This window comes from Anser anser (genome assembly GCF_964211835.1).
Source record: "Anser anser genome assembly, chromosome: 1".
NCBI lineage: Eukaryota > Metazoa > Chordata > Aves > Anseriformes > Anatidae > Anser > Anser anser.
In genome coordinates, this window is record NC_139720.1 from 92,501,593 (window position 1) to 92,514,460 (window position 12,868).

Here is a 12,868-nt window from a genome sequence, read left to right on the forward strand (position 1 = left end):
GAAGAAATCTAATGACTTCATTTGCAGCAGTCAGCCCTGCTCACCTGACAGCTGTCCTATGCGGAGCGCCGGGTAGCAAATCACCACTTCCATGCAGAACTACACCTACTGAAGACTGGTTTTTCCGTTAGCACAAGCAGCTAAATTTCTCATCTGCTCTATGGTACAGCCCAATCCACCCTCTTTAGACAAACTTGCCCATTCCTTGCATTTAACCATTTAAAAAAAGAAATGAACAGGAGAGGACATATATCTAGTCACAGCCCCCCATATTCTTGCTGCCTATTCACTGCAACTTCTGTGGTTTCTCTCTCAAAGACTGCTCTGCACCCCTCTTAAACTTTCCCAGTTTAAACCAGCGTGTATCACCAGCTGTGCTTTGCAGCCTGGTCTCTTCCCTACCACACAAAATTTCCTCAAAATTTAAGTAGTTATATTCAGAGCATCAAAAACCAGGAGTAATTTGCCTGAAGTCAAATAAATTACTCTGCTATAAAATCAGCATGGTACTAATCCTTTTAGGTCATATATATTCATTTAGTAGTTCAGTTCCCTTATTTAAAGCTGAATCTTCAGCTGCTTGGGGACATGGCTAGCTTCTTGCAAGTCAGTAAGGTTCTGGTGATTTGACCCCATGCTGAGGACTTAGCCTTCGGTAAATGTAAAAATGCACATTGATACTGTAGGCACTCCACTGTAGATGACAGACTTAAAATATCAAGAAATACATTGGCTGCATTTGGGTGCTTTGGACCCTGGATTTGTGTGCTTTGTGCACTGAAACACCATAGACCTTGTCACCCACCAGGTCTGTGGCAGGAGCTAGTACTGTGGTGAATTCAGACCCAAGAAGTATGCATCATGAGAATTCAACTGTTCTCATTTTTAATTTCTTTTTAATAGCTGCTTCCTTTAGTTAACATCTGTACATTTTTACTAAATCATTTTTTGTTGCATCTTGACCTTCTGTTCTATCTTTCAAAATCAGATGTCTTGTGACAGCATACAAAAGTTGTTTTTTTTTTTTTTGTGCTTTTTGGATTTGTTCTCTCAGCTACTCTTGTCATAAGCCTCCTGGTTTTTGGGATATCTGGTGTAAATCATTTCATACTTTTTTCACTTAGCTGGTTTTGCTTTTTTCTCTGTGCATTACTTAATCATTTAAATGTTACAGGAAATCACTACATTTCTGTTTTATTTTACAGAGGTGAAATCCATTTGTTCAACCAAAAGCCATTCTCGTGCCTAGGTATTTCCTTTGTTCTTGTATTTATTCAGTTTTACAACATTAGGGTGCAGCAGAATGGTAAGAGTTTCCTGCAGTGCATTCCTGGAAAAAGTAAACAAGCCTTCCACAAATAAAACAGGATGCTTACCTGGGAGGGAATGATCTGCAGAAAGCTCAGAATACCCCTGTAAGCAAGAACTGAGCTGAAGGTAGTGACAGGACACACTTCCTACATCACTTGTCACAATCACTTGTCACACCCTTGTTCAGGTGTTAAAACACGATCTTACTCTGTAAGCAGACCCATAAAAAAATCAATTTCACTCTAAAGAGAGTAAGTCCCTTCTCAGTATGAACTATGCTCCACTATTCCTAAGAATTTTGACTTTGATGACTGATTTGTTTTTCTCAATTAGAAAAAAATATCTGACAGTCTCTGTGCTTGCTGACAGAGAACGCAGTTCAAAGCATTTTAAAAAGAAGCATCCTTGGCAATTACACCTACTAAAAATAAGTAGTGCTTTACAATGCCATTAATTACTATAATTACTGTGCCTTGAGTGAGGCTTGCAACAGGCGGGGATTGTTTCAGCACTGTGCATTGCAGTGAAGCACAGCTATGAAACACTCAGGTTTTCATGGTGCATACTTTCTCCCAGATCCCCAAGCATAAATTTCATCAGCATTAATATGAATTCCGAAGCCCATATTGAAGTGTGAAGGATCTTACTATGCTTTTGTACTCTCAGGATCTAAACTATAATTTCAACCATTAATAAGCACCATTTACCATTAGATTTAGTAATGTTATATTATAGTTCTTGCAATTTTATACAAGATGCACTACAAGCTCAGTGAAGACTAAACTGTGGTACTGAATAAACACTTTAAATAATGAAGCAGAAATAAACAGTGAGTGTTAATTTAACAATTTTACTTTTTTTTTTTTTTTAATAAAAGAGAACACCAACAAGCAAAATTGAAATGATACCATACCAGTAAAAATCAAATGTATCATTCAGAGATACCTCTAGGAACAAACTCTAGGTGCATAATGTGCATCCTATCATCTAACTTTTGCCTAGGTTCAGTTTTTGACCAATATGGTTCAAACTGCCAGCTCCTACCCATTGCCTTGTGGAGGCCATTTTGCAATAAAAGAACAAGCCAGTTACTCACTAAATCAACACCGACATTTTTCAAAAGCCTCTGCTCCTGTGGGAAAAGCCTGCAGTACAGCAAGTTCACCTGAGTGAGAATCAATGGCAAGTCTCTGCATACCTGTATTTTTCACATGGTTAGCCCTTTGCTCTGGGAGAAGACAACTCTTCTGTGTGACTACGGGATGTCCCTGCTGTCACCCAGGCCCACATAGGCTGCTTTAATCTTGGGGTCCCCACCCGCAATCAACCCCATCTGCTCTGTGACTTGTACAGCCTGACATCAGTGAAAAAATTGTGATGGCATTTGTTCATCCAGCACCGCATATCCTAAAAAGATAGTCAAGCCAACAGTTACTAAATGAAGTATATTAACTTCACAAGCCCAATCTATACTTTGCCATGAAAACAGGTGCATCTGCAAGTATTTCTCATTAGGAATGTAATTAATATGCATAAACTTGTTTGCCAAGCAATTTGCAAATGAATCAAGATTTAAATTAAATACAGAAACCTCTTTCCTCTCCTCCTTCCCTGTCTAGGTAAATTTTGAAAATAATCCCTTTGACTCAAGCCTCACATTGTTCCAAACTTTTCTTTGTCACCACAGTAATTCTGATACAGTAGAAAGACTTATTTCTGAAAACAGTTTTAGCCTCCAGTTAGAGTCTCCTGATAATATGGTGGATGTGCTGCCATGACGAATGAAACCTACTGTTTTCGATATACGATAGAGACTTAAACAGGCCTGTTCTTCACGGAGTTCAATACCATTCCAAAGAGGCTGCCCCTCTAGGGAGGGAGAGCTCAAAGAGACTCAATCACGTGCTGCAAAGAATAGTAATTATAAATCAGCTTCCTTTTTATGCTAATGAATTGTTAGTGAGAAACTTGCCTTGGAAGATACTGACAAGTATTTCTGATATAATTCTGATTAATCAATGTGTCTCTTACTGCTTGTTGTTGTGCATTTGGCCACCCAAACCCACGATACAACTCCTGGCCCTTGGCTGGAGGACTGAATCCTTTCAAAAACAGAATGACAGAGAGCAACTAACAAATATCCAGGGCTGACTCAAGCTTCTGTGATTTCCTTGGCAAGATGGGATTTTGCAACCCTGAAGATGATGGCCAGAACTATTCTGCTCCTTTCACCGAAACGGGACCAAGGGGAGAAGGGACAGAGCTGGGACAGAAAGTGAGGATCAAGGTCCTGAAAAGACATACTTGCTGGGATAGAAAAGGAAGTAGATGGGTGAATTAAGAGACCAGCAATTGCTGCTTCTTGGAAAAACCCCCTTCCCTCCTTAGCTGCAGCTGTCATCCCACAAACTCTGACCTTCACTTTCCAGTGCTCTGTGCTAGGCAGAACAGGCAGTGTGGCTCCAATCCATTTACTGCCCCAGACAGCAGCTTGTGTTGCTCATATCTAATGCCACTCTCTGAAAAGCATTCTCCCAGCAGGAGTATTTGAATAAATAATAATTTGTGCTAAATTCCCTGATGTCTTTGAATTCAGACGCTCTGACAACAGTTACTGGCAATCATGAGTAACAGGAATCCACACATTAATTCAAACAAAATGTGGCTTTTCATTTGTTTGGTTTTGTTTTGTTTTATTTAAGACTCAGTAAGAAGTGTCTTCCCACTATTATTTTTATTCTACCAGAATGATTAATTTTTTATTTATTTTATTTTTCCCCCATCATCTATTAAAACTTTGGTTGTTCTGCACACACATTTGGAAAGGGTGCAGAACTATTCCCCCCAAAATTACCTCTGGACTGTGAACAAGGCTTCACCACTAACTAACCCTCATATGATTTCAGCCTGGGTTAACCAGCATAGACATAACTCTGGAAGAGAAAAAGTTGAACATTCCCATGCTGGCCTCTCAAGCCTTTCCATTTTTCCTGAATGCATATAAGTATGTGCATCACATGAAACACAGCTTGGTAATTGCCTTTCATTCCTTCTCCTAATACAGAAAAAATGAGAGAACAAATATTTTGAGAGGGAAGTTTAGAGACCACTTTCTTGCTGCCATATGACAGCATGAACAGATTTGGGTTTTTTTTTGTTTTGACCATGTTTCTTTAACTTTGGTTACAACTTGGCAATTTCTCCTGCTCCTCAGCAGAAAATGGTGGTAGGTGGTCAATGAAAGCAAAGATGGAGGAAAAAAGTCACCACTGTTATTATTAACCAATATGCGAGATGCTTGCACAAAGCGTCACAGTCCTGTATCCAAATGGATTTTTTGTAGAGCATGAAATTGTACAAAAGTAGCTTCCAAAATTGTATGAAATTATTTCTTCAATTGAAATGTCAAATCCATAGATTTTGATGATTTGGAAATAATTGCATGGATCTTACTTCCTTCATTTCTGCGAAAATCAGTATATTGTGCTCCTGGCGTTCCATTCAATGGAACTAATTTGAAATGAAAGACTGAAGCATGAATTCAACTGAAAAAAAAGTGCTTCATGTAGGTGAAACATAAACTGCTCTTTTTTTCCCCTCCTCTGTCATCATCAGTGACAGTCAAATTGGCCAGCACTTTGAATTAGAATCCACCTCTGAACTATGCAGGTAGTGAACAAATCGTATTATCTATCTATATCAGTGCACCAATAGATTGAAAAATTCATTATTTGATTCTCTGCCTTCTCCATTAATTAGTTAATGTTTGTAAAATGCTTTGAAAATGAAAGGAGCTATATAAGCAACGTTATTATCGTCACATACTTCGGGGCAGATAAAGAATAAGTTAATGAAAGTCTGCAATAAGAAGAAAATGGGTGAAATTTAAATGAGGTGTATTCTGCAGAGACTAGAAAAGTGACCAGATAGTTGCAGAAAAGTTCAGATAGGACTTCAATATTACACTGTAATTCTGAGATTTGTTGAATGCCCAGCACAGAAATAAATTGATGATCTTAATCCATATCCTAAAGGACAAGGTTGCCCTTCATCAAATCATCACCTTTTAATAGGGTTTTTCTACCTAGGAGATAATAGCACCTCTGCAAGGTGTGCAGCAGACTGTATGGGCACAGAAAGTTCCTTCTTCCCCTCCTCTGACTCGGTGGAGCAACAGATATCTCCAGTTTTCAGGGCAATGTGAATAGTAGAGGGATATAGGTTTTTTTCCAGCCTCCATTGCCTATTCAAATCTCTCCAGGTAATGAGGTCCTTAGTACAGGATTAAAACTAGTTTAAACTAACAGATATAAGTTAACAATAAAGTTTAAGAGAATAATGCATTTTTAGATTGCTAGATATTTTCCATTTAAACCAAGACATTCTCCAGATTGGCTGGTTTCAAATGCTGGGACAGATTTTGCTATTTTGTTGTAGCTCTTCATAAGGAAAGAGTTAAAGGACTCTGTTAATAAGGTGTTTTAGGAAGCGGACAAGCTGCCAATCTTTTGTTTATAGTTAGTGGTTTGTGGCTGAAAGCAGCTTTACTATTCTTCATTCCAGACCTTTGGGGCTGAGTTCATTGCTCTGAAATTTATTTGTTAGAAGCCTTTAATTACAATTTAATATCGAAAAATCTATTTACACACAACTGCTGAACTGCTGTTAACCACCACTTCCTTTTGATTAACACCATTCAGTCTGTAAGGCTGGTAACTACACATTTAGCAAGATGGACAGTAACAAAGAAATGCTTAAATCCAGAACTGAACCCCCTTCATTTTACTACCTCTTTTTCTGTTCTGCTTCTGTGTCATTTTGCCTCTAGACTTGTGTTTCCTTCTGTAGTTACTTTACTGTCTTATTGCTACAGCTCCTGCAGATAGAAAATATGAAACTCTACCTGTTTTTGCATTTTTTCTCCACAAAATCCAATATTGCTCCCTTCCTGGAAAAAAAAAAAATTATCTTAAGAGGAGAATAAATATTACTGATGAAATCCCAAGCTTAAGACTCGTGATTTCTGTAGATCTAGTGTTGTCTTTACAATCTGATCATATAAACTCTGGAAAGAGGTTTGGTGATCTCTTTCTTTTTGAGACTTATTGTGAGGAACTCCTTAGAGAAACTGTTGGTTAATCTACTTTCAACATAACTCATATGAAAAGTCATTGCTCACTGTTCATGAGTTTTGAAGACCTGAGTTTAAAAGCCATGAGAAAAATTCTTGCTTGAGTTTCATCTTGACAAGGATTTACATCCTTCTAATATTTTCATTTGTATTTTGCATTCCTCAGTACATTAGTGGGCAAAAAACAGCAAGGGACTTTAAGCAAAATTAAGCAAATTTCAGTTTTATTTGTCCCAACATTTCTACTAGATATCATGAAGTATGGCTTTTTCAAAAATATAACTTTTATAAAGAAAAAGTACATCAAGTTAGGGGGTCAAAGTTAATGGTAGAGAATTTGTAAGATCTGAGGTATGTGCCTTCCATGTTTGTATGCTTCTAGGTGTTCGGCCACAGGTCTGTCTCCTTCTGTCCAGGAGGGAAATAACAAACATTTTGTAATCTTTCAAAACAAGCTTAGCAAGAACCTTAACAGCCAAAGACTGTACAGCTTTAATTAAGATGACTCTTGAGTGATTATATTTAGATATATAGTTTGTCAATACCATATGCCCAGTATTTTAAAAATTTATTTCATTACTGGTAGCCAGGAGATGTAGCAATTAGGCACTGATTTATCTGCTCTGCTAGAAAATAAACATTTTCTGTCCTGTCATTACAGAAAGCATATTCTGGTCTGAAGTCAGAGCAGAGACAGATTCTTGGACTGATCGAAACTTCCATGTGCAATGACAGTTTGGTAGTTTAATCTGATTTTTCATTTGCTTTCCAGATTTCTCTGGAAACGTTTACCAGTGCACTTCCTGGCACAAAACACAGGGGAAAATCCTGTTTAGATTCCACACCACTTGCATTGTCAAGTACAGATGTCAAGGGAAACACTTCAGTCTTAAAAACAAACAAAATAGTAGTAAGCTCACGGAAGAGAGAGGTATGAGTGAGAAGAGAAAAACACTTTCCTGAGATAACCTCATATTTTCATACATAAAAAAGTAGCTGCGATTCCTTTATTTGGTCTTTTCCCAAAGGTTTAATATCCATGTGCCAGCCAAAATTAGGAGAAATACTAGGAACAGTTGCATGGGCACTGGACTGCAGCAAAAAGAAACAGATCTTAATGCAAAGATAGATGTATTAAGAGAGAAGTTCATGCTCATCAAAAGCAAAGCAGGGAAACAGCAGAAATAAAACCAAGATTCCCTTAAAAGCACTGGATGGTTTTATTTCTCTGCAATTCATGTTCTGTACATTGATATCAAATCTATGCTTTTCGGAAACTCACTGTGAAATTACATAGTATCGCCAACATGAAGCACTAGACAACAACATCAAGGTTGAAAGTCATGTGCTCAGCAGCCAGAAAAAGCCTAAATAAGGGTTACAAGGGCAGCTTCAGTTGGATTCTTTTATTTGTGTACGCTCATTTTGAGAAGAAACTGTCATAAGATTTTAAAATGGCACTAAACAAATTTCCCCCCTTAATGTTATTCTTGGAAGTGGCTAAACCACTGTTGCTGAAAATTTCCACGCAATTACTCTGGCTGAAGTATATGTTTAACATGACAAGTGTCAGTCAACAAGATTACATTTGAGCAAAGTTACGCACAATTAGGGAACTAAAAGCTATTATTATAATAAAAGGAAGTGCTGAGCAATCTTAGCTATGGTCTTAGCTACTAGTTCAGGTCCTGCATATAATACAGTCCATTTCTTTAATGCATACTTCTCAGGGCTGTTGCAAGGATTAAGAGCTCTTTATGTGAACTAAAGTGTAACCAGCTGTCACCAGCTGGTTTTCTTCATTCCCTGCCTTCAGCGATAACTGAGTTCAACTGCCGTGCATTGTAAAGGAAAAAAAATAATCAGAGTGGCTGAAAGAAGAGTCAGATGCAATTATTTTCATAGGCTACTCTTGCTTCTGTTTTTAAGAAATAAACTATTTGACTATTGTCAGCTGATGGTCTGGAGTACAACATACTCAACTTACTTAAAGCATACTGATACACAAAGAGGTACGATAAGAGAAAGAAGGCACCAAAGTGGCAGTCCTGGTTCTCCGTTCTGCCTTCCTACTCCTCCTGCCACCCCACCAATTTGCTTTGACTGTCATCTGGATGGCAGCAGTGCTGCTCAGTTTCCACCTTTGCTTAACTCTTGAGGCAGAATACCTTTACTTAATAAAACCACTTAATTAAAAAAAAACAATCTGATAATAACTTCAATTTTTCCTGCTGGACTCCTCAAAAAATGTGTTTTTTTTTTTTTTTTGATAATCAGACGAGTTTTACCTTCAGCAGACAAACCTATTATTGCTGTATAAGTACATTTCATTTATCTCCCTTTTCTATCTTCTCATGTGGCTTTCCAGATGAAGGCCAACAATAGTTGTCAATGACTACCTTGTACTTTAATGTTTTCTCCATGTCATACTTTTACAAGGTCTTTTCTAAGTCAGTTTTAAAAACATTTATAAACTGTATCAGGGGAGTAGGGGGTTGGAAGAAGGCAGAGAAAAGGGATCCTGATGTTGGCTTTTCCTCTTTCAGGATTCATTTTTGACCCCCATCATCTTTTATCTTCATCTTTCTAGTCTTCCCTTCTTGATTTATTCCTCCTACTCTAGTCTGAATCAACTGTTGTCCTGGGAACACTGAAAACAGTCCTCATGAGATTCACCTGTGGTGCATGGTAAGCTGACGTATTAGGGGGAGAAAGAAAAAGCCTGGCAGACCGAACGCTCTCCCCAAGACATATCCCTACCTCATTGCTCTGCATGTTTATTAAATCATAACTACAGACCATTCTCTCCAGTAAATAATGAGTTTTTGCATGAAGACAAAGTCCTTCTTCATACATCAGACTGCTCTAAAACATGAATCAAAATCAACTAAAAAAGCCTACAAAAAGGCCAAGGATTCACACAGCCAGCCTTTCCTGGTTATAGAGGCCCTAGAGTTAGAATGAGTCCATCATTCTCACCTGTGAAACTCCAGGCTCTCCAGAATTATGATGTTTCAACACTTGTTGCACCCTACTAGATAATGGGACAAACAGGTGTCACTACGAAGAAATTAGTAAGTCTTGCTGCTGATGCACAAGTAAAAAGAAAATCTCAATTCACTCCTCAGTTCCCCCTTTTTTGTAGCAGTCTTCCAATGTTAAAAAAAATTACTTTAATTATACATTTGGAAAGAACTGTTATTTTTTCCCAATGCCTCATTTCAGAATTTTCTGACTTTGTGCAATTTAAGTATAATTTTAATATAACTGCAGTGTGTGTTAGTGAAGGGGAAAATGTTGCGTTAAAATTACAGGTTAGATTAGCTGAGGAATAGTGTGCAATTCGGATTGTGGCCTTAGTATCCATTATCTGATTATTTCCTTGCCAGCACACATACACACAAGAACAACCGTGCAATTTAATGAAATAATCGTATCCATGCAATCTGTTTAAAATACAATAACTTAATAATATCATCCACATAAAGTTTTAGACTGCAAGTGCATTACCTCTGGAAGATTCTGAAGAAGAAATTAAATTGTAATCAAGTAATTATCTAATGAGGTGTGACACAATACACTTTTGCCAGCAGTAAAGTGAAATACAGAAGTAAAACAGATAAAATGCTTTCTCCAAAGTGATAAAAAGCTTCAGCTCTACAATATTATAATTATGGCAAATGTTAATAGCTGTTTCAGACTGAAACATTTTGTAAAAGATTTATAACATAGTTGTCCCATGATTTGCACATGTATGAAACTTCATCTGAACTATTCTGAATGTGATACAACCATTAAGTCAACCTCAGAACACCTGTCTGAAAATATTATTAATACATTACGATACATAAGGGTAAACTGAGGCATAAAGAACTTGGCTGAGTCCCTTAATTGTGGAAAAGCCTACCTATGGCTTTCAGTAATACAGAGAGAATCAATATTCTGACCTCATGATCAGATTTCACAAAAATCCCAGTGCTCTCACACAGACCCGGATTGTCAGGAGAGTTGAGATTTTACTTACTATTTTGAACTGTAAAAAACAGCCAACATATTTTGCACAATATCCTTTAGTTCAGGACAGAGCTTTAAGAATTTTTTAGAACCTGATGAAACTTACAGAGCTTTTAGAAGTATTTGCATCTTCACGTCCCTATGCAATTCTGTGTATTTGGCCCTTAGACCCAACTTTTAAAAATATTTATATGCATGCTTAACTTAGGGCACGGATATAATTTCACAGTACATACAACCATGATGGCCGGATTAGATTCTCAGTGAAAGCAGTGAGAGCAGCAGATTTGGGCCACATGCTAGAACCAGTACCACATACAAATACCGGTACCCTGTTCCCATGTGTGTTGGTCTAACAATACGTACATGTGCCTCCACCTGCAAGGTAGTGCACTACATCTAAAGGTACTTTTCTAGCACTTTTGATGAGTCCTGGATGGGACTTCTGTCTTTTTCACTAGGTTTTGTTTCTGGCACAATTACCATTCTCAAACAGGCTATTCAAAATCCATTCTGAAATTCTTTAAGTAAGTCACACAATGCAGGCAGTTCAGCTAGGTGGAATCTGGCTCAAAGTGCTTTGCCTTGCTATCCCTAAATATTAATGAGATTCTCTTCTTCAGGCAGCCTAGAGATCTGCTGCGATTCACGTCTACCTGTAAACACTAAACACAGTAACAGCTCTGTTCAGAAACAGTTATGCACAGTATCTTCAGCTATCTCCCATACATAATCTCTTGGTATGTCACATCCAACTTGAGCATGAAGAAAATTGGAATAAAGCTGTAAAGTTAGGATAATACTAAATAATGAGAGAAACTGGTCAAATTTTGTCAGCAGTTTGGAGATTACCTACTCTTATGTCCATCAATAAATCCAAACCTTGAAAAAAACTTTTGGTCAGGACATTAAGATGAGAGTGTCAAGAGAGAGACCAATAGAGAATAAATCCCAAGTCCATATAGAATATTTCACCCATGAAGGGTGAATATTACCTTTCTTCTCTCATCAGTGTAAAAACTCCGTAAGTCATGGCTGCATAGGCATGAATGAATTATGAAGGTCTTTTGCTTTAGTAAAAGGAGCAGGATCAGCATTTGTAGGCAAGACATTCTATTTATTCTATATATTTCTCGATTTGTTTTAATTTAAAAGTGTTTTAAACTGTCAGTTCTCCTAGTAAAGAAATGATCAGAGAGAAAAATAGATCAGATTCATTAGAAACACATAATATGGGTTTCTACAGGTGACCATAAATAATGTTGATTTCTGCAAATGGTTCTTAATTCCATTTTTCAATGAATGGCAGGCATTCATAAGACTATCTTGTTTCATTCACCGCTGCTCTTCTGCGCCAAATGAAACAGGAAACCTCTGAAAATAGATGTGCAACTGTGCCATTTAAGACCATCTGAACTGGAGATTACATAAAAGTAGAGCTTCTGCCTTCAGAAAATCTATTTCATCATTTGTTCTTATCCTGAATCAGACAGAAAGCCAAAATAACAATGTCTCTGTGAGAATAAAATGTTATGAACTGTGTCACCTGGAAGAAAAGAAGTGCCATAAAGGTATGTCTCGTGCTGGGTCCCCAGTGCTTTCCATGCAGGCTCGTGGGAACTGAAGTTCAAAGTTCCTCACATGCTTCCCCTCCCCAGTCTCTCTTTCAGACTCCCCTTGTGGTCTTACAGGGATCTAGGCAGACTCCACCTCACCTTGGTTCTCCCTGTACTTCACTGCCCTACCATCTGGACTGATGGGATTCTGTGAAACTACTTGTTTCCATTCTTCTAACTGAAAATCCTTATATTCATCTTTTTTTTCCCCACAGAAAACTTTCTAACAGGCGCATTTTTCATTTCCAAACTTTCTGCCTGTGGGAGAATGACTTAAGATGGAAGATACATCAATGTTATGAGGCAAGAGGAGGAAAGAGGAGAAGGGAAAGTGAATACCATGTGGTTACAAGGCTAATAAAGAATTCCTTGAAAAGTTTTAAAAACAGAAAAATGGCTTTGCTGCATCTATGTTTCAATGTTTCATCTAACATTACAAAATAAACCTGAGTGAAACACTAGAGAGAGCAGTTTTGTCTCCAACATTCTTGAGATTTTCACATTAGTTCTGGCTGAATTCCCTTTCAGAATAATTTTAAAATTGTTGGGTTTTTCAATTGTTTTGAAATACCATCATGGCAAGCCCTTGTGTTCTCTTTGTACTATCCAGATGAACTGAGCTCAAGTCCACTTACTGCTTTTGATGGGCCAGTCCTTTCCTTATAGGTGCTTCCAGCCACTCATCTGACCTTGCACTGCTAGTGAACGAAGGAATGTATCTGTTCAACAAGCACCTGCTGTGTCACCACCACCTCTGAAGACAATGGCAATCACCATATGCTTCTAACCAAGCATA

General features: G+C 37.8%; 1 long non-coding RNA gene across 1 annotated transcript in view; it reads left to right on the forward strand.

Moving 5' to 3' along the window:
- LOC310892132 overlaps nt 1–12,534 on the forward strand; it is a 75,961-nt gene extending 63,427 nt beyond the window's left edge. The window contains exon 4 of the long non-coding RNA XR_014577889.1: nt 12,288–12,534. This is a non-coding gene — a long non-coding RNA (uncharacterized lncRNA). The remainder of the gene's footprint in view (nt 1–12,287) is intronic.
- The last annotated feature ends 334 nt before the right edge of the window (nt 12,535–12,868 follow it).